Genomic DNA, 27,342 nt, shown 5'->3' on the forward strand with positions numbered 1-27,342 from the left:
ATATCCATCATATATATTCCAGACGAGGTCTGAATGCCAAGAGCCATTTTAGAATTCTTCGTACCACACTCAAGTGCATCTATGTATACATTGTGTCTGTGATGGACAGCAATATTGCTGGTGCTGGAGAAAAGGAGAGAGAGTGTGTATGTGGAGCTGGAGGTGTAGGCTAAGGAGGCAGATAGGAAAATCCTTAGACACAGTGTTTCAGTATGTTCATCAGCCTGTAAATAATTGGATAGTTGACAGACACAATAAAATACACTTTGGTATTATAAACATATATTATGGCTATTAATATTTAATGATTTTTGCTTTCTGCTTTCCTAATCCTCATTTTGTGTGTGTTTTTATTTGTATTTAGATTTCTTGAGGATTATTCATTTGTTGACCAAGTCTAATCATACAATCATTTATCCATCCATCCATCCATCCATCGATCCAATCATTTAGCTAACATTGAGGGACAGTCTTTCTTTATCTTTCCATACATTTTTATTTCAAATAATTGCCCCATTATTCATAGAAAATATTAGTGTTGTCATTTCTCAGATAACATGATAGAACCAATTGATAAAGCTAATTTCATAAGAAAAACTTAACACTGGTCTTAATATTGTGACTGCTGAAATTTTTCTATAATGTTTCTTTCTTATTACTATTTTCTTCAGGTGACTTTGAAATGATTTAGTGCTCTAAGTGGTAACTTAATTTGAAAATGTGAAGGTGATTTTTTTTTGGTCCCAAGTTATTGATGTGAACACTGTACTTTAAAATTTTCTATGAAATAGAACAACTAAAGACAATTAGAAGGAAAATTTATCCTGAATTTACTGTCTAAATTCAGAATTGTGTCATGAAAAATACTTACAGATTATTTATTGAAAAGTGAGGATAAAGAAATGAATATCCCTATTAAACTGGGCATCCTGTACCATGAGTAACACTTTTTTTTTTTTTTAATTGCAACAGCACCCTTTGCATGAAGCTTTATCAGGAAATTCTACAGTTTCCAACTGGTGCTTCCTAAAACCTGTGTTACATGGAAAAATCTTGTATACACAAAACACCCGAGAAATCAATAAGGTCATCCTTATTGAATAAGTGAGGATTTTATAAACCATACAAGAACTAGATTGGAAAGAAAACTTGTTAAAATTGTTCTGTGTAATTATCATGTAGATGGAATTACATAAAATGCTCTTACATTAACTACAACTCACTTTGGTGTGGGTTTTTCCCTGTTATTGTTGTTAAATTTTATTTGCTTAGTCATTATCTTAGAGAACATTTGGGGGTCTTGAGATATTATTTGGGGTAACTAATGCAGTGAGTACAATTAGAAAAGAACATAATGTGAAGAACAGTTGCTAATCTGCTTTGCTTGATGCAGTGGTAATTTAGGTAAATGAGACCCGGTGAGTATGCAGCTGGGATCTGGTATTGACCACTTGGCATTATTTGATTCAACCCATGGACATTTAGTGTAGATGACAAGGCCAGTTTCTCCAGGAGAAATTTAGATATTGTGTGGTACTACTTGTTTTCTCTTATATTGTTTGCACTTTGAAACCTATTTATGAAGGACTTATTATTAATTGATAGTGTACTTAAAAATGTGTGTTAGGAGATTTCTTGACCTAGTAAAGATAGAGCTTCCATATGATCCAGCAATTACACTCCTAGGTATTTACCCAATTGACACAGAAACAGCAATTCCAAAGAGCACCTGCACCCCTATGTTTATAGCAGCACTGTTGCAATAGCTAAGCTTTGGAAACAACCCAAATGCCCAAAAATAGATGACTGGATCAAGAAGATGTGGTACATATACACAATGGAATATTGCTCAACAATCAAAAAAGATAAACAAATGCAGTTTGCAGCAACATGGATGGAGCTAGCAGGGATCATGCTCAGCGAAGTAAATCAGAAAGAAAAAGAAAAATATCGGATGGTCTCACTCATAGCAGGAATCTAGAAACTCCTCACAGTACAGCCCTCCCTTTCCCTTGGGTTCCAGTCACCTATGGTCAACCAAAGTTCAAAAGTATTACCTACAATAAGATATTTTGTAAAAGAGAGACCATACTTAAATAACTTTCTATCTGTTCTATTTTATTTTTTTTAAAGATTTATTTATTTATTTATACAAGCACTGGGTGCACTCAGAAGTGCGGGAGGGTGAGTGAATTCACCAGAGCCAGAGCAGGGAGCAGAGCAGGCAGAAGGACCCAAGTACACTGCTGAGGGGAGCAGTGGGTGGCAGGAGAGATCTGCGCGCCATGTGGGATCCTCGCCCGGGGGCCAGGGATCGAACCGGTGCTGCAGAGGCTGCGGGCAGCTTCGCAACCCAGCGCTCAACCGCTGCACCACGGGGGAGGCCCTATCTGTTCTATTTTATTACTAGTTATTGTTATGAATCTCTTACTGTGCCTAACTTGTACATTAAGCTTTATTACAGGTTTATACACAGGACAGGAACAGGAAAAATCAGTACACATAGCGTCCAGTACTGTCAGGTTTCAGGCACCCACCTGGAATGTATCCCCAAAGGGAAGGGGGAATATTCTATCTAGATTAATGTCATTTTATTGTGAGAATCCAAACCTTTGGCAAATACCCCTACAAAAAGACATTTTTAAGATTAAAGCCAGCAGTTATTGAATGTATTCAGAACAAGCTAAGGCACACGCAGGCCTGAGCTAAGTCACAGAGCAAGGAATAAAGGTCTCTAGGGGTGAATTGCTGCCACACCTCACAGCAAGCATGGCGTGGTGGGGGGGAATCAGAAATAACTGCTTGCATAACCCATGCTGCTCTTAACTGACTTTTTTTAGATTTAAAGTTAGCACTATTTAAAGCTTAGGGTTTTATTCATCACTAGATCTTGGTATTTCCTCTTTGACTGTAGCATCTGATCATTTTCATGTCCCCTGTGAAGTTCCCTAAAGGTGCTTAGCCTGATAAGTCACCTTCAGACAAGAAAACAAGACCCCAGGAAAAAAAAAATACATTTTTTAAAAGATTTATTTATTTATTTATTTATTTATTTATTTGTTTGTTTATTTATTTATTTATTTATATAAGAACTGGGGTATAGGCCTGATGTGCGTGAGGGCAAGAGGATTCACCAGAGACAGAGTGGGGAACAGAACAGGCAGACTGACAAAATACACTGAGGGGAGCAGTGGGCAAGACAGGAGAGATCTGACACGCCATATGGGCCCCCTACCAGCCTACAAGGATTGAACTGGTGCTCCAGGGCTGCGGACACCTTCACAGTGGGGCGCTCATCTGCCTATGCCACCAGGGGAGGCCCTAACACACCTTTTTTTTTTAATATTTTATTTTATATAATTCTTACATCATTTTTCATTTTTGCACAATGTATGCATTTTCATTTTGGTTATCTTCCCCATAAAATTGCACCCCCCTTATTTTGCTTAGCCTTCCTCTCCCCTGCTCCCCCCAAACCCATAGTGTGTCTCTGGGTGTGAGCTCAGCTTCCAGCTGCCATTCCAGGATTGTGTTTCCAATTGGCACTTACACCAGGCCTGGAGCCAAAGACAATTATGCAGACTCCCATGGTACCTTAAGCTTTTAAGGGGCATGGATATTTTAGACTTTTTATAGAAAATGACTTTATATCAATTTTTAATTTTAATTTAAAAATTGTCCTGCAGTAGGGCCTCCCCTGGTGGCGCAGGCAGTTGAACACAGCACTGTGAAGATGTCCGCAGCCTCTGCAGTGCTGGTTTGATCCCGGCTGGCAGGCGAGAATCCCACATGGTGAAGCAGACCTCTGCTGTCTCGCCCTGCTGCTCCCCTCGCAGTGTATTTCAGTCAGTCTGCCTCTTCTGTTCTCCATTCTTTCTCTGGTGAATCCTCTCCTGGTGAATCCTCTGTCTCTGGTGAATCCTCCTGCACATCTGGCCTGTGCGCTGGTTCTTGTATGCATGGATAAATAAATCTTTTTAAAAAAATACCCTGCAATAACCTGGTTTAAAACATTGTAAGGGCTTCAAGTACATAACATTATACTTCAACATCTATATATGTGACATTATGATTGCCATCGAAAGTCTAGTTTTCTACCAGCATACATAGCTTTATTTTAAATTCAAATTTTTAAACAGGTTATGAATTTATTTTTTTGACTATATCATATATGTTTTTGATTATATTATAAATTTTATACACTGATATTGTTAATAATGTCTATTACTAGAGTATCACATACTATTCTATATTTTATGATTTAACTATTAGTAAGGCAGTTTCTGCTTTTGAAGCACTCACCCTGCAATGGGGAAGACAAACATCAGAAGAAAAAATTAGATATGTTATGAGATATTTGTTCATTGTGGCAGGGCACAGAGAGGCAAGCAACTAGTATTCCTGTAAATAATGATTTAGCAAAGCATTTGGAGGGACGTGTGGGTAGAACTCCAAAAAGGTGAAGGAGGGAGGAAGATCAGCCAGGACGCAGGTGTGGGAGGGGAGGAACACCATGTACTGAGAATAGTGAAAAGTTTAGAAGAATAACCAAAGATCTCATTAATTCTGGCTTAGGCCCTTTTTAGGTTTTATGGATAGAGACCTGAACTGGACGATTTTTACTTATTTTATGTGACCAGTGACTTTGTATGTAGGTGGTCTAGCTTTGTGCTTATAAAGCTAGTGTCATAGCATTGCAGTTGAAATGAATTATCCTAGTTGTTAGCCATGGTCATATAGTTTTATGAAAACTGACTCTAGTTATTAGACTTCTGGTGACAATCCCACATAGCTTGGAAGTCCCTAGAAGTTTTGCAACATGTATTGTATGAAGCAAAATCATCTATTAGGATGGAGTGACCAGTGTTATAAATTACATATTATTTATTCTTCTTCCCTCTATTGCTTCCTATTAGACAGAACCATATGAAATTGTCATTTATATAAAAAAGTACATAAAATTGGTAATTTCATGTGGCTCCCCCTGACACCCCACTAAGGGTGTTACAAAGAAACATGATTGTGGTAAGAATGATCATTTTTGCATGACTGGGAAATTGGGAAGGCTAACGATCCATTTAATCTTTGACTTATCACTCTCACTTTAATGCGATATTTTCCTTTGCTAGTAAAATGAAAGACTTAAGAAATATCCATGATTTGGAATATTACTCAGCATTCAAAAAAGATAAACACATGCAATTTTCGCAACATGGATGGTGCTAGAAGGGATCATGCTCAGCGAAATAAGCCAGAAAGAAAAAGAAATATACCAGATGGTCTCACTCATAGCAGGAATCTAGAAAACTTAAATAAGGGACCAGGAAAATGAATAACTATAAAAAAGTAAAAATCAAAATCAACAAAAAACTATGAACTAGAGACACTCTATGGGGGGTAGGGGGTGGGGAGGGGAGAATTGGGGTCAAAATAAGGGGGTTGCAATTGTATGGGGAATATAAAAATAAAATTTATTAAAAAGAAAAAGAAATATCCATGATTTATACTAATTTGGGTGACTGTTCTTCATGGGGGTACATGCAACAATTTGGGTGACCTTACGATGTCCTTCCTTTATCTAGACTGGTGCACTTCTTGGTGGGGATGACCATCCCACTGACAATCTCTATTCCCTCCAGGGAAGTATAGACACTAGTGATGGACAGAGAACTCCTAAGGACACTCCCCAAAAATGATGACTAACAGTTTTAGGGAGTACTCAATTCATACTCTGAGACTATTATAATCAATGTTTATGAAAGTATACTTCCATGTCATCATTAGAAATTTCAGTATACCAGGATGCTCTTTTTAGGTTGTAAATCATGACTGTGGTTGGTTTTGATTATCAGCTGGTGCAAAAATTGATAAATAATATGAAAACACCATGGGAGGCTTTCAGAGAAGTTATAAAAGTAAAAACAGATGAAAGGTTAGACTTCACTCCCAGGGATCATGCTCAGCGAAGTAAATCAGAAAGAAGATGAAGAGAGTTATATTTGTTTTTAATCCTGGCATACACATCAACAATTTCACTGTCTCAGATGCAGTTTCAATCACTGTTTATTGATCACTTAATTCTACAAGCTTTGAAGAATAATCATGGATATTTTCCAATCCTCTTATTTACTTCTTACAAGAACCAGAGGGGTAGAAATACTGGACCAATTTCTCAGATTAAAATAATTGAAATTTGTGAAGATTTACATTTCCAAACTTATTAGCTGACCAGTGGAAGCATAAGTTTCTAGTACTGTATAGTATAGCTTCTGTTATTATAGTTGTTCTGGGAGGTTGGATACCTAATTAAAAAAACCACTTTTTTATGTCTTTAGGTGGAAATGTGTGGATTTTGTCTATCTTCAAAACTGACTACTTTCAAAGCAGCACTTTTGGAAGGATGAGAATGAAATCACACAGGTGAAAGGTGAACACATACCTACTGCTATTTTTGTAATTAAGGGGAATAAAGCCTGGTGATAAAGTAATATAAATAGAAATGAAAATACTTGACTCTGTGATACTTATCAAAAATGAAAAGTGTCAGACAAATAGAAGCTGCCCAGACTAGAGTCTAAAATAGCTGTAGGCTAGGCCTCCCCAGTGGCACAGCGGGTGACCGCTGGGTTGAGAAGTTGCCTACAGCCTCTGCAGCACGTGTGCGATCCCCGGCTGCTCCCAGGCCGCTGCCCGGCCACCGGAGGAGTGTCCGACATGGCATGCAGACCTCTCCTGCCACCCGCTGCTCCTCTCAGTAGTGTACTTCGGGCCTTCTGCCTGCTCTGCTCCCTGCTCTGGCTCTGGTGAATTCTCTCACCCTCCCGTGCTTCTGACTGTACCCAGTGCTTGTATAAATAAATAAATAAATCTTTGAAAAAAATAAATAAATGAAAGATTAAACCTTTAAAAAAAAAATAGCTGTAGGCTGTTTATCTGTACAGAGCAGTGTGTGAAGTGACTGGCAAGACCCCCAGGCAGTTATACAGTGTCCTCAGGGAGTCCTGTGGAGAGAGAGGAAGGCAAGGCAATCTGCTTTCTGCCTGTAAACATCTAATCAGTGATCTGAGAGTTAAGTCTTCAGTAGCCAGCCTGGAACAAGGCTTTCAGATGGGCAAGAATGTCTGACTTGGAACATTTCATTGAAATCCTGCAAAGTTGAGACCGGGTGCATAGGGAGTGCATCCCACATCGCCATTTTAGAACAGGGACATTTCTTCAGTAAAGACTGCCTGAAACCAGCAGAAGGCTCCCAGAAGAGCCAGAGGTGAGCTGGGAAGTTCGCCCACGCCAGAACCCTTCTGGCCTGCAGTCCCAGCCCAGAGGGGGAGCGGGAACACACCGCTGGGGCTGACCAGGTGCACATATATTCACCATACGAAGGAGCACCAAAATATATCAGACAACTATTGTCATCTCTGAAAACAGACATCAGAGAAAACACATACATAGTGGGAGATTTCAACACACCACTATCAACAATGGATAGATCAACAAGACAAAATATAAGTAAAGACACTAAAGCTCTAAATAAGGATCTAGAGTGCATGGTCTTAGAAGACATCTATAGAACACTAAACCCCCCACAAAAAAAACGGAGTACACATTTTTCTCAAGCTCACATGATTCATTCTCCAGGATCGATCACATACTGGGACACAATACAAACATCAACAGATACACCAAGAACGAAATCATACCAACCATCTTTTCTGACCATGAAGGCATCAAACTAGAAATAAACAATAAAAAGAAGGCAAGGAACTCTCCTAACTCATGGAGATTGAAAACCACACTACTGGAAGACCACTGGACTAATGAGGAGATCAAAGAAGAGATTAAAATATTCTTTGCATTGAATGACAAGGAGAACACCAATTTCCTAAATATATGGGATGCAGCAAAAACAGTAATAAGAGGAAAATATATAGCAATAGAGGCTCACATCAAGAAACAAGAAAGAACTCAAAGAAACAACAAAATCTTGAAGCTCAAAGATCTAGAAAAAGAACAACAACAACAAAAAAACCCAAAACCAGTAGAAGACAAGAAATAGTAAAAACCAGAGCAGAAATAAATGAAATTGAAACCTAAAAAACAATCCAAAAGATCAATGAAACCAAGAGCTGGTTCTTCAAAAAAATCAATAAAATAGACAAAGCCCTAGCCAGGCTCGCAAAGGAAAAAAGGGAGAAAGCACAAATAAACAGGATCATAAATGAAAGAGGAGAAATCACAACGGACACAGCAGAAATCAAAAGAATAATCAGTAACTACTATGAACAGTTATATGGAAACAAGTTCAACAATCTAGAGGAGATGGACAAATTCCTACAACTCTACAATCACCCAAAGCTAGATAAAGAAGAAATAGAACACCTAAACAGACCAATTACAAGCAGCAAAATTGAAATGGTAATCAAAAACCTCCCCAAAAACAAAAGCCCAGGACCTGATGGATTTACAAATGAATTATACCAAACATTCAGAAATGAACTAGTGCCTATCCTTCACAAACTCTTCCAAAAAATTGAGAAGGAAGGGACAATACCAAACACGTTCTATGAAGCCAACATTACACTAATACCAAAACCGAACAAGGACAACACAAAAAAGGAAAACTACAGGCCACTCTCCCTAATGAACACTGATGCAAAAATCCTCAATAAAATTTTAGCTACCAGAATCCAACAATGTATCCATAAGATAATTCACCACGACCAAGTAGGATTCATTCCAGGGACACAAGGATGGTTCAACATCCAAAAATCAATCAACGTTATCCAACACATCAACAAAAAGAAATATAAAAACCATATGATAATATCAATAGATGCTGAGAACGCTTTCGACAAAGTGCAACACCCATTCATGATAAAAGCCCTTGAAATTCTTGGGATACAAGGAACATACCTCAACATCATAAAGGCCATATATGACAAGCCAACAGCCAGTATCATTCTCAATGGTAAAAAGCTGAAAGCATTTCCATTAAGATCTGGAACAAGACAACTGTCTACTCTCACCACTGCTTTTCAATATAATACTGGAAGTCCTAGCCAGAGCAATAAGATAAGAGAAAGACATACAAGGAATCCAAATAGGAAAAGAAGAAGTCAAACTATCACTATTTGCAGATGATATGATAATATACACAGGGAACCCCAAAAACTCCACAGAAAAACTAGTTCAACTAATCAATCAGTTCAGTAAAGTGGCAGGATACAAAATCAACACGCAAAAGTCAGTAGCCTTCCTATATACAAACAATAAACTGAAGAAGAAATAAAAAAAAAAAAATCCCTTTTTTTATCTAAACAAACAAAAAAAATCAAATACTTGTGAATAAATCTAACAAAAGAGGTAAAGGACCTATACAAAGAAAACTATAAAACACTGTTAAAAGAAATAGAAGAAGACACAAAGAAATGGAAAGACATCCCCTGCTCATGGATTGGAAGAATAAACATTATTAAAATGGCCATCCTACCAAATGCAGTATACAGAATCAATGCTATTCCAATCAAAATTTCAATGTCATTCTTCAAAGAAATAGAACAATTATTGATGAAATTCATATGGAATCACAAAAAACCCTGAATAGCCAAAGTTCTCCTAAAAAAAAAAGAAGGGAATGGAGGCATCACACTCCCAGACTTCAAACTTTACTACAAAGCCATAATCATCAAAACTGCATGGTATTGGAACAAGAAAAGACACACAGACCAATGGAATCAAATAGAAAATCCAGAAATAAACCCACAGATTTATGGTCAACTAATCTTTGACAATGGAGCAAAGACTATGCATTGGAGCAAAGAAAGTTTGTTCAATAAATGGTGCTGGGAAAACTGGATCGCTACGCGTAAGACCTGAAACCATAAAATACATAGAAGGAAATATAGGCGAAACACTACGTGATATGCACATCAAAGACATCTTTACAGACACATCACCCAAAGCAGTGATAGTGAAGGCAAAGATAAACAGCTGGGACTACATCAAATTTAAGAGACAATCACAAAAACAAAGAGAAATCCCACCAACTGGGAGAACATTTTTGCACACAACACTAATGATAAAGGACTGATCACAAAAATCTTCAAAGAGCTGATGAGACTCAACAACAACGAAGAAAATAATCCTGTCAAAAAATGTGCAGAGGTGCTAAAAAGAAAATTCTCTGAAGAGGAAATGCAAATGGCCAACAGGCATATATAAAAATGTTCAACATAACTTGTAATCAGGGAAATACAAATCAAAACTACCATGAGATACCATCTTACACCAGTGAGAATGGCACATATTAAAAAAAACTAGCAACAACAAATATTGGCGAGAATGTGGAGAAAAAGGAACTCTCCTGCACTGTTGGTGGGAGCGCAAACTGGTTCAACCACCATGGAGAGCTGTGTGGAGATTTCTAGACCTACTAAACATAGAGCTTCCATATGATCCAACAATTCCACTCCTAGGTATTTACCCAAAGGACACAGAAACTTCAATTCCAATGAGCACCTGCACCTCTATGTTTGTAACAGCACTGTTTACAATAGCTAAGCTTTGGAAACAACCCAAATGCCCAAGAATAGATGAGTGGATTGAGAAGATGTGGTACATATACACCATGGAATATTACTCAGCATTCAAAAAAGATAAACGCATGCAATTTGCAGCAACATGGATGGCGCTGGAAGGGATCATGCTCAGTGAAATAAGCCAGTTAGAAAAAGAAAAATACCAGATGGTCTCACTCATAGCAGTAATCTAGAAAACTTAAATAAGGGACCAGGAAAACGAATAACTATAAGAAAGTGAAAATCAAATTCAACAAAAACTATGAACCAGAGACACTCTATGGGGGATGGGGGGCAGGGAGTGGAGGGATTGGTGTCAAAATAAGGGGGTTGCAATTGTATGGGGAATATAAAAATAAAATTCATTAAAAAAAAAAGAAATCCTGCAAAGTTACCCAGAGAAGTAATTACATTTGTGAATAGACTTGTTTGATATAATCCCCTGTAAAACAGCAATTCCCTAAGAAAGCAATATCAATAGGTCTATAAATATACTCTTCCTGTGAAATGAGACAACAGCCATCCCCTAAAGACAGGCAATGATGTTTCATAGATTTGAATGTTTCATGCTTACATCATTCTTTCTGTAAAATCCAATGCCACAGGTTATTTAGCCTATCAACACAAGATAGAGGGCAAAGAAAAGGACACAAGCATGTTCAACCACTAAAGGAGACCAGTATTACCACTATGTCCACTTTATAAATAAGGCATAGAGAGCTTAGACAATTTGTTCAAGGCCTCTGGTCAATCCTCAGCCAAGTTGAGACATAAACACATGTCCTTTGATTCAAAACTTATCTTGGTCCCTTTAGGTCATTCAACCTGCATTGAAAGAGAGCACATAAAGGAGGTGTCAACACTGTTTTGACTCTGAGAAGCACTGCCCACGCAGAGAGGTGTTGTGTGGAGAGGGACACAGCTATAGGCCCAGCACACCAGGCTTTCCCACCCTGGATCCACCCTGAACTCCCTGTCCTCTTGGGAATGAGGCTGGTTGTCAAACTTTTAATGAATTAATCACTAAAGTAATCCATTGGAAAATAAACAAAAAATATATGCATATAGTTCACAAAGGGGTGGGGGAACAAAACAGTTCTTAAACATGTGAAAAATTGCTTAAATTTAGTAAGGGAAATTTAAATACATAAAATGGGAGTGACATAGGCCAAATAATTGAAAATATATCCTGCTTGATGAGGGTTTTAGGAAAGACATGCTCTAGACATTGCTGGTCAAACTGTATTGGTATAAAATCTATGAGGCTGTGTTAGAAATGCCTGCCAATGCTATAAAACATGTATTCACAGTTAAAAACAAAGATAGTTACTTCATCACAGTTTGTAATCACAAGGGTTGGGCAAAAAGTTTACAGTCACTAAATAAATTTTGGCACATTCATAAAATGAGAAGTAGTCGGTTTACTAATGAGACAGATATTGACCGATCACTAAAATTTATTTTTTTTGAGTTGCGGAAATATGTGGGTCTGAGTAAAGAAAATCAGATGACAGAAATGTGATCCTGTTCTTATAAATGGGAATTTCAAGAAGCTAGAAATGTTTCTTCTGGGTTGGAATTGGGTTCCTAAAAACAGAATATAAAAGATGAAGATTGTTTCTTAAACTTTTTTGAACACTTGGAATTTGGCACAGCAGCAAAAGATGCATGTATGGTGGAATCCTACCTAGGAAGTCTTGCCTTAGTTATACTGGATTTATTTGGGTATCACCCTGAGAAGACACAGAACATAGGTGTGAACCTTATAACCTAAGGATGCTGGCACATCCTTCTGCTTAGATGCACTGCCAGCTATGCCCTCTGTTTTGGAAAGCTCAGATACTGGCCCCCTTTGTTTCTGGAATCACAGAATGACCTTCCTCTATTCCTCCATCCTGTGCAGATGGAGAGATAGGACCCCCTCAGTGTGAAATGACTTGTGGGAAGTTGTGTTCTCTCCCCGGTGTTAGTACATCTTGATTTTGGCTAAAAGAGAAAAAAAAATCATTATTTTCTTTATTACAAATATCAACACTTTCCAAATCTTCAAATTCTTCAGCCTCATTCACCTTAGAAACTGTAGTGAAAGTTCTGAATGCAGGGGAGGGAAGAGGATGATATATATAAGGAAATAATGAATGTAGCAGAAAAAAAAAAAAAAGGTCCATAGCTAATATATCATATTATGACTCTGTCACATTTGTCTCTTTATCTTATTTTAAAATAAAAATAACTGCAAGTAACAAAGGTTTAGGGCACGTTTCTAAATTCAGCAGTTAGTGGATAGGATACAGGTGAAACTAAAACCCAAGTGATGTCTTTCAATGGGATAAAAGTGAAGACAGGACTTTAATCATGGGATTTCTGAGAATCATGGTGTACTTTGGGGTGGAGCTCTGAGCACTGAGCATTGGCATCTTGCTATAATCTTCTGAAGGTGCCCTTTAAAAAAATAGATTGTTATGAACTCATGGATTTAAATCTATTTCATGTATTTTAGTTCATTGCATTGTTTATTCTTTGAGATGTTCAAATTGTCCTGTTGTCAGTGGGCACCTCTTTGATTTGCCTTCTCTATCTTTTAAAAAATTGATTTTTAATTTTGGGACTATTGTAGATTCACCTGCATTTGTGAGAAATCGCAGAATTCGGTGTGCCCTTTACCCGGTGTCCTCCAAGGATAACTTCTCACAAAATTCAGTACAATGTCACTGCCAGGATTCTGACCTCCCTGTATTTCACTGACCTTACTCATTTCCCCACTTGTATTTGCATGTGTGCTTAGTTCTGTGTGTTTTCATCACCATACAGGGTTGTGCATTGACATAGGACAAAGAACAGTCCCTCAGCACAGGTCTCTGTAATCCTTTTACAGCCAACCCAGGGTTTCCTCCTGTTCCTATGCCTTCCTGCCCCACTGCTGAGCCCTGGCCACTGCTGATCTGTTCTGTGCATCTCTTTGTTGTCATTTCAGGATTGTTATATAAGTTGAATGGTACAATATGTCACTTTTTGATATTATATATTTTCATTTAATAATTTCCTTGAGATCTATATATATATTGTGACTATATCACTAATTCTTTCACTTTTGTTTTTTAAAGATTTATTTTTCCATACAAGAACTGGGGTACAAGCCAGAGATGCAAGGGGTGAGAGGAATCACCAGAGACAGAGTGGGGAACAGAACAGACAGACTGACCGAAATACACTGCTGAGGGAAGCAGCGGGCAAGAGAGGAGAGGTCTGATTTGCCATGTGGGTTTTTCCCTGGCCGGCCGGGTGCTCTGGAGGCTGCGGATTGTTTCATAGTGTGGTGCTTAACCCCTTGCACCACTAGGGAGGCCCTTCTTTTACTTTTATTACTAAGAAACATTCCATGGTACATATGGACCCCAATTTGATTAATCACTCACACATATTCCCAATTTTTGGTTATGAAACCCATTGTTTCTCTTTCTTGACTTTCTGTGGATTACATGAATATCTTTTTTTTTAGGATCCCGTCCTAAAACACAGCTCATTCATAGCACTTTCAAGTGTATCTCCATACATTGCTCTTGTTATATATGGCTCTGGATATGACGCTATACATGTTAGACATCATAGTTTTCAAATTCACTCATCTCTTCTACTTGAGACCATCCAGCAAGTTTTAAAATATTTGCCATTGTGGGAATGTAAACTGGTGCTGCAATTTTTGAAAATGATCTGAATTTATCTTAAAAAACTAAAAGTGAAAATACCATATGACCCAGCAATAAGGATTCCTCATAGGCATTCATGCAAAGAACATGGGAACCATCAAGACTCAAAATTATATGATCTATTTTTTTGTAGCATTATTTACATGAACTAGAACTAAAATCAACCTAAGTGCCCATTGGCTAGAGGACTGGATTAAGAAATTGTGGTATAGGGCCTCCCTTGTGGTGCAGGCGGTTGATCGCCACACTGTGAAGCTGTCCGCAGCCTCTGCAGCATGGATTTGATCCCGACTGGTTGGTGAGAATCCAACATGGCATGGCAAATCTCTCTGTCTCGCCCGCTGCTCCCCTCGGCAGTGTATTTCGTCAGTCTGCCTGTTCTGTTCCCTGCTATGTCTCTGGTGAATCCTCTCATCCTCCTGTGCATCTGGCCTGTACCCAGGTTCTTGCATAAATAAATAAATCTTTAAAAAAAAAAAGGAAATTGTGGTATATCCACATAGTGGAATACTACTTAATCATAAGGAAAGACAAAATGTTGCCATTTATGGCAAAATGAAAGGAATTCAAGGGAATTATGTGTAGTAAAGCAAGTCAGAATGTCAAAGACAAATACTGAACACTTACACAGCAAACAATTTCACAAAATAAAATACCCAAAAGCATGGGAAAGTTACATACCTTGTATTTGCTTTCCTTCTCCCTTCTACAATATGAGGATAATAATAATTACAGTATAGTATAACTGAGCATTGGATGAGCTAACCAATTATTAAAGAGTTTAGAAGATAACTAAACCAAACTTTTTTTTTTTGTAAGTGGATTAGTTAATGCTAGTAATTATTTAGCTTCGTTATCATTCCTAATTTTATATTTGCTGGTACTAATCATTGTGAGATAGCTCACAAAAACAAGTGGCTTCTTATGATCTAAAGGAAACCGTGTCTATATTATTACTGCTTTCACACATAATTACAAAAATAAATAATGGCCCATAACATGAAACAAACTTTCTTTGTATAAAGTCTGGAACTTTTGCTTGTGGATAGTTGCATAGAGAACAAAAGTGACATAAAAACGATCTTTTTTTTTAATTTATTTTAAAAGATTTATTTATTTATTTATTTATGAAAGTACTGGGTACAGTTAGAAGCGCGGGGGGGGTGAGAGAATTCACCAGACCCAGAACAGAACAGGCAGACTGTCGAAGAAATACACTGCTGTGGGGAGCAGCAGGCGAAAGGAGAGGTCTGCGTGCCAGTAGGACCCTCGCCCAGTGGGCGGGGATGGAACAGGTGCTGCAGAGGCTGTGGGCAGCTTTGCAGCCCAGCGCTTAACCGCTGAACCACTGGGGAGGCCCAAGATCTATTTTTTTTGGTAGTCTTTCTTCTTCTTTGGAAAAATTCAGATTCTCTCTCTTTTTCCTCTCCCTCTCTCTGTCAGTGTGGAAGAGTGTGCATTTTATATACATGTATGTGTACCTGACATGTAAAGAGAACCATGCTGATGTAAATGGAGTAGTTCATCGGAATAGCTGTATATTATCTATTTTACAAATTGATTTCCATCTTAGATTTCATTTGATCAAATCTTGTACTTATTCTATTTTTTATATTTATATTTTTTCAGCTTTATTGTGAAATAATAAACACACACAACTGAATCTACTTAAAGCATATAGTGAGTTGATCTGACATTACATATTTTTTGCAAAATGATTGCCCTAGTCAGGTTAACATGTCTATCACCTTCCACAGCAAAAAGAAAAAAAAAAGAAAAAGTTATTGTGTTTTTCTATCTAAGTTTCTGTATAATCTATCTGTTTAATAATTTATTTTCTTTGTTGAGATTTTTTCTATTTAATTTGTTTCAAGAAAATTCATAATTGCTTGTTGAAGCATTTTTGTGATGATTTAACCAAACACTTTCCAAAGCATTACAAATTTGATTTAGCTAAACATTGGCACGATTAAATGTTTATCTTATTTCTCTGGTTTTTTGTAGTGGGTGATTTCAGTTGTATTGTGGGGACTTTTATTTTTATAGTATGTTCCTCTCTAAAAATGTTTACTGTGCATACAGTCAACATGCATGACTTGGTTGCTAATGATCCTTTTATTTGGTCACAGCTTTTATGGTTGTCTTTTGGTGTGCCTGGTTTATTTGGTGCCTGAGGGTCCTGCTGGTATCTGATAGGCCAGAGTAGTGGAGGAGTTTCTCCAGGCCTACCTTCCAGGCACCTTCACATGGAGACAGGAGTCTTGGCCATCAGAGAAGGAGGAGACGTGGAGGTCAGGCCTTGCTTTGGGGTCAGGGTGTATGGCCAGGCTAGGTGACTCATTATAGGGAAAGAGCAGGAATCCCCTGGCCATGGTCTCCTAGTTGCTCAGTGTCTGTGCTTGGCACCTGTGTGGCAAGAACCCCTGTGCTGGTTCTCTGCATTCCCCCATCCTCCCTAGAGGAGGAAAGTAATTTCCCCTGGCTGCTTTTTGTCAGCTGGTGACAAATTGATCTCACTTGTTGGTGGCAGGAGTCCTGGTCTATCCAGTGAGGGATGCAACTACCTCTGCTATCTTGCTTTGCTAAATTGCTAGTTGGGGACTGCAGGGTCTGGATCACCTTCTCTGTTGGATTTGTGTTCTTTTAGTAATAATGTCCAACTATTTTGCTTTCTTCCTTCACCTCTGAGAGTTCTCCTCAGTGGCCTTGTGTGGCCTTCAGGGTATCTTGTGGTACTTAGCAGGGAAAAAGAGGGAGAAATGAGCTTGCCATATCTTGTTTGGAGAAGCCCTCTTTTGATGTAACTCTAGTTATTTTTGACAGCTGCCCTGCTGTTTGGCAGGATGAGTTGCTCCAAGGACTTGTCTGTTTACCACCTCTGACCTGATCGATCACTTCTTTAATAAGTTCTGGCTCTTTTCATGAAAATGCACTGGCAGTCACCCCCGGGGTGTCCGGGAGGCACATTGCCAGTTGTCAGTGCTGCTGACCTTCTTCTTTGGACACTGATAACATCCCTGTGTGAGGGTTCATATAGATTATAGATAATTTGTAAAATTTTTGAAAACATATGTTTCACTGACGGTCAAAACTCTAATATCACAGAGATGGCATTCCTTTGCTTAAAAGCATTCCTCTGTGTATGTTACATGGATTTTTCACATTTGGTAGCCTGTTTTCTAGTGTTATTAAATTATTTAATTTATTAATTAGTTATTGATGTTTTAATTTATTTGAATATGTAAATTAACATCAAATTTTAATTTAGATACATCATGACATTTTAATATATTAAATAATTAAAATTTTACTTTGTAGAAATTTGTATATTTCGCTATTTATTTAGGGAAATATTTCATGTATTTATTTTCTTCCCCTCCATTTATTTATTTATTTATTTATTCATTTATTTTTCTTCCTGCTTTCCTTACATCTGCTGTATTATAATTTTATTCATATATTCAGCAAATGTGTAATTAATTAAGTTTACCTTGTAACTTAATAATAAACATTTGAGACTGAAGTCTGGATATATATTATTTTATGTACAATGTCTTCATTATAACTTACTATATTATCATTTCATAAGCAATGTCCTCTATTTGAAATTTTTTATGATATTTGAAAGTTTTCATTTGTTAATTTTAACTGTTCAGACAGACTTTTGCTAAGAATTTCTGTTTTCATAATACGCATCTAAATTACTTGTATATTAAGATTTTATTGGCAATGCATTTGTACTTTGGCATACTACTATTTTTAATAAACTTTTGAGCATTTTAAAAATGAGCATCTATGCCTAATTATTTTAAATATATTTTATTTACATATAAGTAATATTTTTATTATTTATATAATTTATGTATTTATGTGTATATAATATACTTTAACACTTAATTTTAACACTTATTTTATATTTGAATATCTTAATTTATCACACATGTGACTGATAAATACAAATGAAGATATTTTAATTCACTCATAATCTATTTAGAATGTGTTTTCTATTTTTAGATTTAAGATGTTTTGTATATCTCCCAAATTAGTGGCATTAATAAACCATCCAATCTTGTCATGTCTGTAAGAGGAAGCATTTAGTGAGCATTTTCCACTTGCCAGACCTGATGCCAAGGTATCAGAGTATTAATTTACTTTAATACTTACAATTAATCTGTCCCTCATTTTTCTTTGAGCCTGAAATTGAGTGTTTAAGTAACTTGGCTATGATCATGCAGCAAATAAGCAAAAGAACCAGGTTTTATTTTTATTTTTATTTATTTTTATGAATTATTTTATTTTATATAATTCTTACATCATTTTCCATTTTTGCATAATTTTTACATCATTTTCCATTTTTGCATAATACATGCTTTTTCATTTTGGTTATATTCCCCATACAATTCCCACCCCATTTTTCTGACCCAAATCCCTCTTCTCCTCCCCTCAACCCCCACTGTAGTGTGTCTCTAGTCTCTAGTTGCTTGTTGATTTTGATTTTTACTTTATTGCAATTAGTCTTGTTTTAAGCCCCAAACAATGGGGTCTTGTTCATGACTTACTTTTTCAAGTACTTACTGTCTGATTGAAAGTACTTACTTTTTTACTTACTTTTTCAAGTACTTACTGTCTGATACTTACTGTCTGAGCAAAGGCTCAGTGTGGTGTTTTCCTTTCTCTTACTTCTCAATGATCACTATTTTTTTTCTTATTTCTAGTTGTTTACTTCATCTCTTTTAATGATATATTATTGGGTGCATAAATATTAATCATTGCAAGCTGTGAATTTTTCTTAAACCAATCTGTTCCATTTTTATTTGTTGCCATGAATTTGATTTTCTTTGCTATTAACATTTCCAGTTTTTCTTTTTTGTTTGATTTTTAAATATTTTTATTTCTGATTTAACTTAAAAATACAGTTGGCTTTGATAACTGTCTCTGCACTACAACATCATCCTAATTAACTAAAGCATTTTATTTTGTTCATAGCTATGTTTTTAGCATCTTCACCTATACCTAATTCATATATCCTCAATACATATTTACTGATTAACTCAACTCTATGGGTCTGAAAATCTTAGCCTTTGAATTAGGATGTTTTAAGCTATTCAAATTCATTGTCATAGCTGGTAACTTTAGTGTTCCTTTTGTCAACATCTCTTACAGTTTTGAAATTTATACTTGTTTTTGTGGTTAATTTTTCCTCTCTGCTGCAGGAATTTGTTTTCTATGTCTATTTGCCTGCTTTGTTTCTTCCCTTATGTTTTCCAGATGTCATGTTGTTCTCTTTCCAACTGATGCTGAGAGTCAGTTTTTTCGTATGAGACAGAACCTTTGTGTGCTTTCCCTTTCTCTTCTCTCCCATACCCTTCGTCTCTGATTGAGTCTACAATATTTTTTTAAAGATTTATTTATTTATGCATACAAGAACTGGGGTACAGGCCAGAGGTGTGGGAGGTGAGAAGATTCACCAGATACAGAACCAGGAACAGAACAGGCAGATAGACTGAAGTACACTGCTGAGGGGAGCAGCGGGCAAGACAGGAGAGCTCCGCTGTGCATGTGGGTAGCTCCCTAGCCTGCTGGGATCGAAGTTGTGCTGCAGAGGCTGCAGACAGCTTCACAGTGCTGTGCTTAACCCCTTGTGCCACCAGGAAGGCCCCAATTGTATCTGCAATATTATAGATTATTATTTCATTAACATTCACCATCATAATAACAAGCAAATGGTGTTTATAATTTTAATTATACTTTTTCTATTACCATTTTTATTATAATTTAAATATGATAATTTTCATAAGTCTTCTTTGAAGAATCATTATTGACATTTGAAGAAGAGACACTAGTCACTAATGTCGCTAATAATTTTCACTATTATAGGAAATGATCTTTAAGTTTTCAGGCTTAGGGATATTTGTCAGCAGTGATTTATTTTCTTCCTTTTCTGACTACTGACTCCTTATTTGGCCTTTCTGTCATCTAGGATATGAATCTTACTGGGGTTAGAGCTCTTGCATCTATCCTAGAACTTTTCTTTTTTTCCCCTTGACCTCATGGTCCTCCTCAGTGTGCTGAGGGGTCCCCCTCAGTGTGCTGAGAGGTCATCACAGATCTGTTTCCACAGTAATTTATTCCATTATCATTTAAAACCACGCCCCTCTTTGTCCCATTGCTCTTTGGAATCCAGAAGCCTTGTCTGCAGGTAGCATCTCCTTATGTCAGATCCTTCCTTCCTTTGTACCACTTGCTCTGCTTTCCTAACTTTTCCTGAAAATACAAAGCAGATATTTTTTACGTTTTCTCCTTTCTTCATTAAATAAATTTCAGATATTCTGATTCAGACTGGTCTCATCTTTTGACTAGAGGTATCTTTAACAACCATTCCTATTTCCCCACATTTGCTCATCCTTAAATGTTATCTGCCCAACAGTCAGGTAACACAGAAATTATGCCAGCACAAATCTTTCTCGTTCATACAAATGAAGAGGGAGAAGTTTAGACTTGCTTTACTTTTCGATGTCAGATATCTGTTGGCCAAATAGGGTGGAGAGAGACGCAGGGTCAGTGAGGGCAGGAGGCAGTGATGCTTCCACTTTGCTCTGAGGAAGAACTCCCATCTTGTTCTGTCCTCTGCTGAGGAGCATGCATGGTCTCAAGAGTGGTCTCTTTTCTGTTTCTTGTAACTCCTAACTTGGTGTTTCCTGTGCCAATATGAGACACTCCTACTGACCACAGAAGAAATGGTTAGACTCCCAAATCATCCTGACCTTAACTCTGTGGCATTCAAACTACTTTCAATAAAAAAAAAAATTAATATTGCAATATATATCTTCATGTATATAGCTTTATATTTAAAGGACTTATCCTAAGAGAGATATGTATGTGTAATTGTTGTGGGTCTGTGACCATGAATATCTTTATGATGGTATTAAATTCTTTTGCAAATATCACAACCACCTTTACTCTAGCATCAGTAGTGTTGGGCATTACTAAACAAATATATAGATATTAGTTGATAACATACTTTTGAGGAGGGAATGCATATATTCATTGTTTTATCTACTCACTATATATTGGGGATATTGAATATTCTTGACAATGAGCTACACAAAAGGGACAGGTGGGTTGCATCTGTAGAAAGAGTCTGGATGAGTATCTCAGAGACTCACTTCCGGTATGAGGTCATTGGAATGGGTCACTTTTTCTGAAGAGGAGTTTATAAGCCAGGAGGTGGAAACGGCAGGTCTTTCCTCTGATAGTCAATCACTTACAATGCTAACCACCTTGCAAGTGAGTGGTGCTGAAGAGTTAAGTCTCATAACTAGAGACATATTCAAGCATGCTTTACTTTGCAGGCTGATTATACCTTTCATTTCATGGACAAACTGAAGAGTTCATCAGAAATACTGCTGAAAATGTCCAGTATTTTTCAAAACAGTGGAAATGGCCAGATGATCAACCAGTTACAGGTGAGTGAGGTTTCCTTTCCACCAAAGGATGGAGGATCCTCTCCTTGGGTGAGTTAGAAATCCCCTTTATAAGAGTCTACATAGTGTCAGGGGTATGGTCTTCCCAGCTGACTAGTAACATTTATGTAAAATTGGGTATGTGTGGAAACTTTGTGTAAATTATTAAATGTTTTATCCATGGAAGATGTGACTGTTGTAAGGATGATTAACAATTTATTAATTTTTAACTGTGTTTTAAATTCTATATTATATATAGGTGTGAAATGCTTTATCATATTGTATGTATTTATGTAATTACATAATACAACTATAATTCTTTTTTTTTTTTTTTATAGAGGCATGTTTTATTTATTTATTTATTTGTTTGTTCGTTTTGTTTATACATGCACTGGGTACAGTCAGAAACGCGGGAGGGCGAGAGAATTCACCAGAGCCAGAGTGGGGAGCAGAGCAGGCAGAAGGACCGAAGTACACTGCTGAGGGGAGCAGCGGGCGGCAGGAGAGGTCTGCGCGCCATGTGGGACCCTCCTCCAGTGGCCGGGAGCAGCCGGGGATCGAACCGGCGCTGCAGAGGCTGCGGGCAGCTTCGCAACCCAGCGCTCAACCGCTGCGCCACCGGGGAGGCCCAATACAACTATAATTCTATATAATGCTTCTTTATGTGACATGCCTGCTTTTAAATCGTGAGTCTCCTACATCAATTTTCATTCCATAATACTATCTATTGACAAATTAATGTATTTCAGAAGATATGGGCTATGGTTTAAAATGGCCCAACTACTTCAGAATGTGACAATTATTTACTATAAAACTTTAATCAAAATAGGTCACATGATAACTGGGGGAATTTGTGTAACTATAATCTTACCTAAAATCTGAGAGCATCAGAAAATTTGCCTGCACTTTTACTTTTTTTGGCTTATTTCTTATTCACTATAAGAGTAGGTCAAGGTGTTTCGTAGCAGAAACTCATCTGGGTTTGATTTCCAGCCATGACCTTCACTTTTAGGTGGTTTTGGACTGGCCACTGAACTTCTCAGTGAAATGAGGAAATAATAGTCTGCTCCTGGTTTGGGACAGGATGCTCATTCTCATGACCACAGCTTTGTAAATGCTAGCTATTATACTGATAATCTTTAATTTGTTTGCTTGTGGATTGAGTTTAACTTCTTGGTTTTAATTTTTTATTAATACTGTTATTAAGGTAACAATGGTTGAAAATATTGTATATGATTTGGGGGTACATATTTATACCTCTTCAGATGTATGTTACAACAAGACACACAAAATCCCTCACCATAGTCCATTGGGCCCCTTCTCTCCTTTCATCCCCAACTCTTACCTTTCCCCTGTGGCACTTTCAATTCTACAGTCAGATTTCTAGGGTTTGTTTGGTTGTAGTTTTTCTATTTCTTTGCTTTGTTCTCCAGTCTACTTATAAGTGAAATCAACTTGTATTTGTCTTTCTTCTTCTGACTTATGTCACTTAACATAACATCCACCAGTTCAATCCATGTTATTGCAAATGGCAAGATTTCATCTTTTCATATAGTTGAATAATACCTCATTGTGTATCCATATACCACATCTTCCTAATTCACTCATCTTTCCTTGGACACATAGCTTGTTTCCATAGCTTGGCTATTGTAAATAGTGCCACAATGAACATAGCAGTGCATATATCCCCTCAAATTCATGTTTTGTTTTTTTTTTGTATACTTATGGTAGATTTATGACAGGGATTATTGGGTTTTAAAGTAGTTCTATTTTTAAAAATTTGAGAAATTTCCATACAGTTTTCCATAGAGCCTTGATCAGTCCAGTCACCCACAAATGTTGTATAAGGGCTCCCTTTTCTCCACACCCTTGTTTCTTGATGTGGGCCTGCATTGCTATAAACATAACTCTTAGAACTTTCTTTTTGATTTCCATAGGTTTAGATAGCTTGTGTCTTCATTTTAATTTGTTTCGAAGTAATATTTTAATTTATCTTTTGATTTCCTTTACAACCAAATAGTCATTCAGCGCTTGATCTCCACATATCTAAACTTTTTCCTGTTTTCTTTCTGTGGTTGATTTCTAGTTTCATACCATTATAGTCAGAAATGATACTTGAAATAATTTTGATCTTTATGAATTTATTGACAGGTTTTTTTTTTAAGATTTTTTAAAAAATTTATTTATTTATTTATACAAGCCCTGGGTACAGTCAGAAGCGCAGGAGGGTGAGGGAATTCACCAGAGCCAGAGCGGGGAGCAGAGCAGGCAGAAAAGACCGAAGTACACTGCTGAGGGGAGCAGCGGGTGGCAGGAGAGGTCTGCATGCCATGTGGAACCTCCTCTGGTGGCCAGGGAGCAGCCGGGGATTGAACTGGTGCTGCAGAGGCTGTGGGCAGCTTCGCAACCCAGCGCTCAACCACTGCGCCACCAGGGAGGCCCTATTGACAGTTTTTTTGAGGTCCATCATGAGGTCCATTATCAAGTATATTCCATGTATATTTGGAATATGTATTAAGCTTTTTGGGGGGTGCACCTTACATGCCTATTAAATGCATCTGCCCTAATTTCTCATTTACAGTTGTTTCTTTGTTGATTTTTCAGTCTGGTTTAATGGTCCAATGATGAGAAGGGTGTTGAAGTCCCCACTACTGTTATGTTGCAGTCAGTCTTTCTTTTAAGTTATTTTGGTCATTGCCTTATATATATTTCAGTGCTCTTTTGTTTGGTGCATATATATTGAGGAATGTTATGTTTCCCTGATAGATTTATGCATTTATCATTATGTAATGTCCATCACTGTCTCTAGTTACTTTTTTTTTTTTTGCTGCAGTTATATTTTATCCAATATTACTATGGATGTCTGCCTTTTTAAGTGTTCCCTTTCCTTGTAGGATTGCTATCCAATCTTTAATTTGAATCAGCATTTACCTTCGGAGTACATATGGAACTCTTGGAGACAAGAAAAGGTTGGATTTTTTTTTTTAATCAACAAACCACTCTGCGCCTTTTAATTGATGATTTTAAGCATTAACATTTATAGAGATTATTGAAATATAAATATTAGTTGCCATTTTGCTATTTATTGTCTGGCTATTTTTGCTGTTTGTCCCTGTCCATTTGTACTTCTTTTGTTCTCTTACATGATATTTTGAAAACTTCCTTTTGTGTAGTGTTTGCATTCCATATTTATTTTCTCTAAATACTTGGTTTTTTATGTTATCATGTGGTTTATATATAGGATTGTATATTTATAATCTTCTTAAATTTATTCTGGGTTAATTCTATCAAATTTTATTCTGAGTTAACCCAACATAAATATTTCTAAGTGAGATTTCCTTTTGTTTTACTATTTCTTACAAGGCCAATTCTTAGAGGAGAATTAATTATTTCAACTGTTATTTATCTGTAAAACTATCACTCCTCCAATTTTGTTTTAGCCTGAGTGTGAATTTCTTGGTGTGAGGCTTTTTTTTATTTTTTAATTTATATATATTTTACATAATTGTTCATTTTTTGTGTGAGGCCTTTTTTTATGCAGAATTTTGAATATATAATGTCATACCCTCTGACCCGCTGAGAAATCTGCTTATAATCTTATTGGATTCCTCTTATATGTGGTCTTTTGATTTTCTCTAACTACTTTTAGGATTATTTCTTTACCTTGAATTTTTGCCATTTTAATTATACTTTATCTTGTTATATATCTGTTTGGGTTTATTTTGTGTGGGACTCTTTGAGCTTCATGTATCTGTGTGTATTTCCTTCTCCAGTTTGATGAAAATTGTCTATTATTGTGTTCTCAAATAGGATTTCTGCCTCTTTTTCTCTTTTTCTCTTTTGGAATCCTTATGATAAAAATCTTGTTCCTTTTGATACTGTCTCATAAGTCTCTTAGATGGACTTCAGTTTTCTTAATGCTTTTTTCATTCTGCTGGTATTTGAGGATAATTTCCACTATCTTATCTTCTATCTCATTTATTTATTTCTCAGTCTTGTGAGTCTACTGGTAAGCCCTGCTGTTGTATTTTTTTATTTCAGTTATTGCATTCTTAATCTGTTTAGTTTCTCTTTGGAACTTTTTCATATTTTATCTGTTCTTGTTGTATTTTTTCTTTTTTTCATTCATCATTTTCTTAATTTCAGTAGATTTCCAAGCTGCAAGCCAGCCTATAGTTCACTCAAGGGTAGTCTTGGATAATTTATTTTACTTTTTTGAACAAATCCTTCCAAGCTCTGTATTTGTGTCAAAAATATTATTTATAGTGTAAATGGAATATTTCTTTGTTTCTTTTCTTATATTTCTTTTATTTTATGCCTACAGGTTATATATAAATATATATACAAACATACATTCATACACACATACATAAATGCATACACATATAGATAAGAAGAATGAAGAATGCTAAGGAAAATATTACCACCCAAAAATATTATATTTATCTTTTCATGCCTTTTTCTTGTCTCTGTGCCTTTATGCTTTCTTGTTAGACAATCCACCACTAAGCTAAATGTGTTAAGTTCCTATAAACTTCTTGTTGGATATAACAAGAATGCTTGAGTACTCTTTATTTTTTTCCCTACCCCATACTATATATCACCTTGGCCCTTTGCCTCCCCTGTCTTTTACTCAGAGCCCTGAAGATGCTTGTTGATATCCACTGTTTTTGGAAGTATTTATGTGGTTGAATAGTCTGCTAGGTAAATGTTCAGTTGTTTATTATTATTCTGACTTAGCTTGCTTTGTCTAGTACTCTCAAATGCTTCCCATTTTGCTGAGAATGATTACATTTCATCTTCTCTTATGTAGTGAAGCAGGCTAGATATTCTATGGTGTGGCTATACCATATCTTCTTGATCCATTTATCTGTTGAGGGCCATTTAGACTGCTTCCATGATTCTGTCTGATAGGTCTGTCTAAAACGTCTAAGTTAAACAGAAGTGGTGACAATAAGCATCCCTGACTTATTCCCATCTTAAGGAAGCTCTTTCAGCATTAATTATTATATTGACTATTGATTTATGATATATTACCTTTATTATATTGAGATAAGTTTTTTCTATTCCCACCTTGTTTAGAATTTTTAAATGGTTGGTGAATCTTATAAAATATTTTCATTATATCTACATATATGATTTTAATGTTTATTTTGTTAATATTTATTGCATTAATTGATTTACATATATTAATCCCCCTTTTATCCCTGGGATAAATCCCACTTGATCACGGTCTATAAATCTTGTGATATACTGTTGAATTCAATTTCCTAGTATTTTGTAGAGAATTTTTCCATTGGTGTTCATTAGGGATAAAGGTCTATAATTTTCTTGTACTGCCTTTGTCTGGTTTCAGTATTAAGAAAATGTCGGCATCATAAAGTGTATTAGGGAGAGTTCTTCTTGTATTTTTTGAAAGAATTTGATCAGGGTGTGTGTTAATTATTCTCCAAAGATTTAGATAAAATTCATTTGTAAAGCCATCAAATACTGGGTTTTTATTGGAAGATTTTTTAAATTACTGTTTTAATTTCCATTATTATGAGTTTTTTTTAATTCATCTATTTTTCCTTGTGTTAGTCTTGCTAGACTATAAAG

At 36.4% G+C, this 27,342-nt stretch overlaps 1 long non-coding RNA gene across 1 annotated transcript in view; it reads left to right on the forward strand.

Annotated features, from left to right (window-relative positions):
* Positions 1 to 21,669, forward strand: part of LOC119231602 (uncharacterized) — a 29,472-nt gene extending 7,803 nt beyond the window's left edge. Inside the window, exons 3-4 of the long non-coding RNA XR_005121915.2 lie at positions 6,336 to 6,427; positions 21,634 to 21,669. This is a non-coding gene — a long non-coding RNA (uncharacterized LOC119231602). The remainder of the gene's footprint in view (positions 1 to 6,335; positions 6,428 to 21,633) is intronic.
* Positions 21,670 to 27,342: the final 5,673 nt, after the last annotated feature.

Source organism: Talpa occidentalis, unplaced genomic scaffold, assembly GCF_014898055.3.
Source record: "Talpa occidentalis isolate TD23 unplaced genomic scaffold, MPIMG_talOcc4v2.1 talOcc4.10, whole genome shotgun sequence".
Taxonomy (NCBI): Eukaryota; Metazoa; Chordata; class Mammalia; order Eulipotyphla; family Talpidae; genus Talpa; species Talpa occidentalis.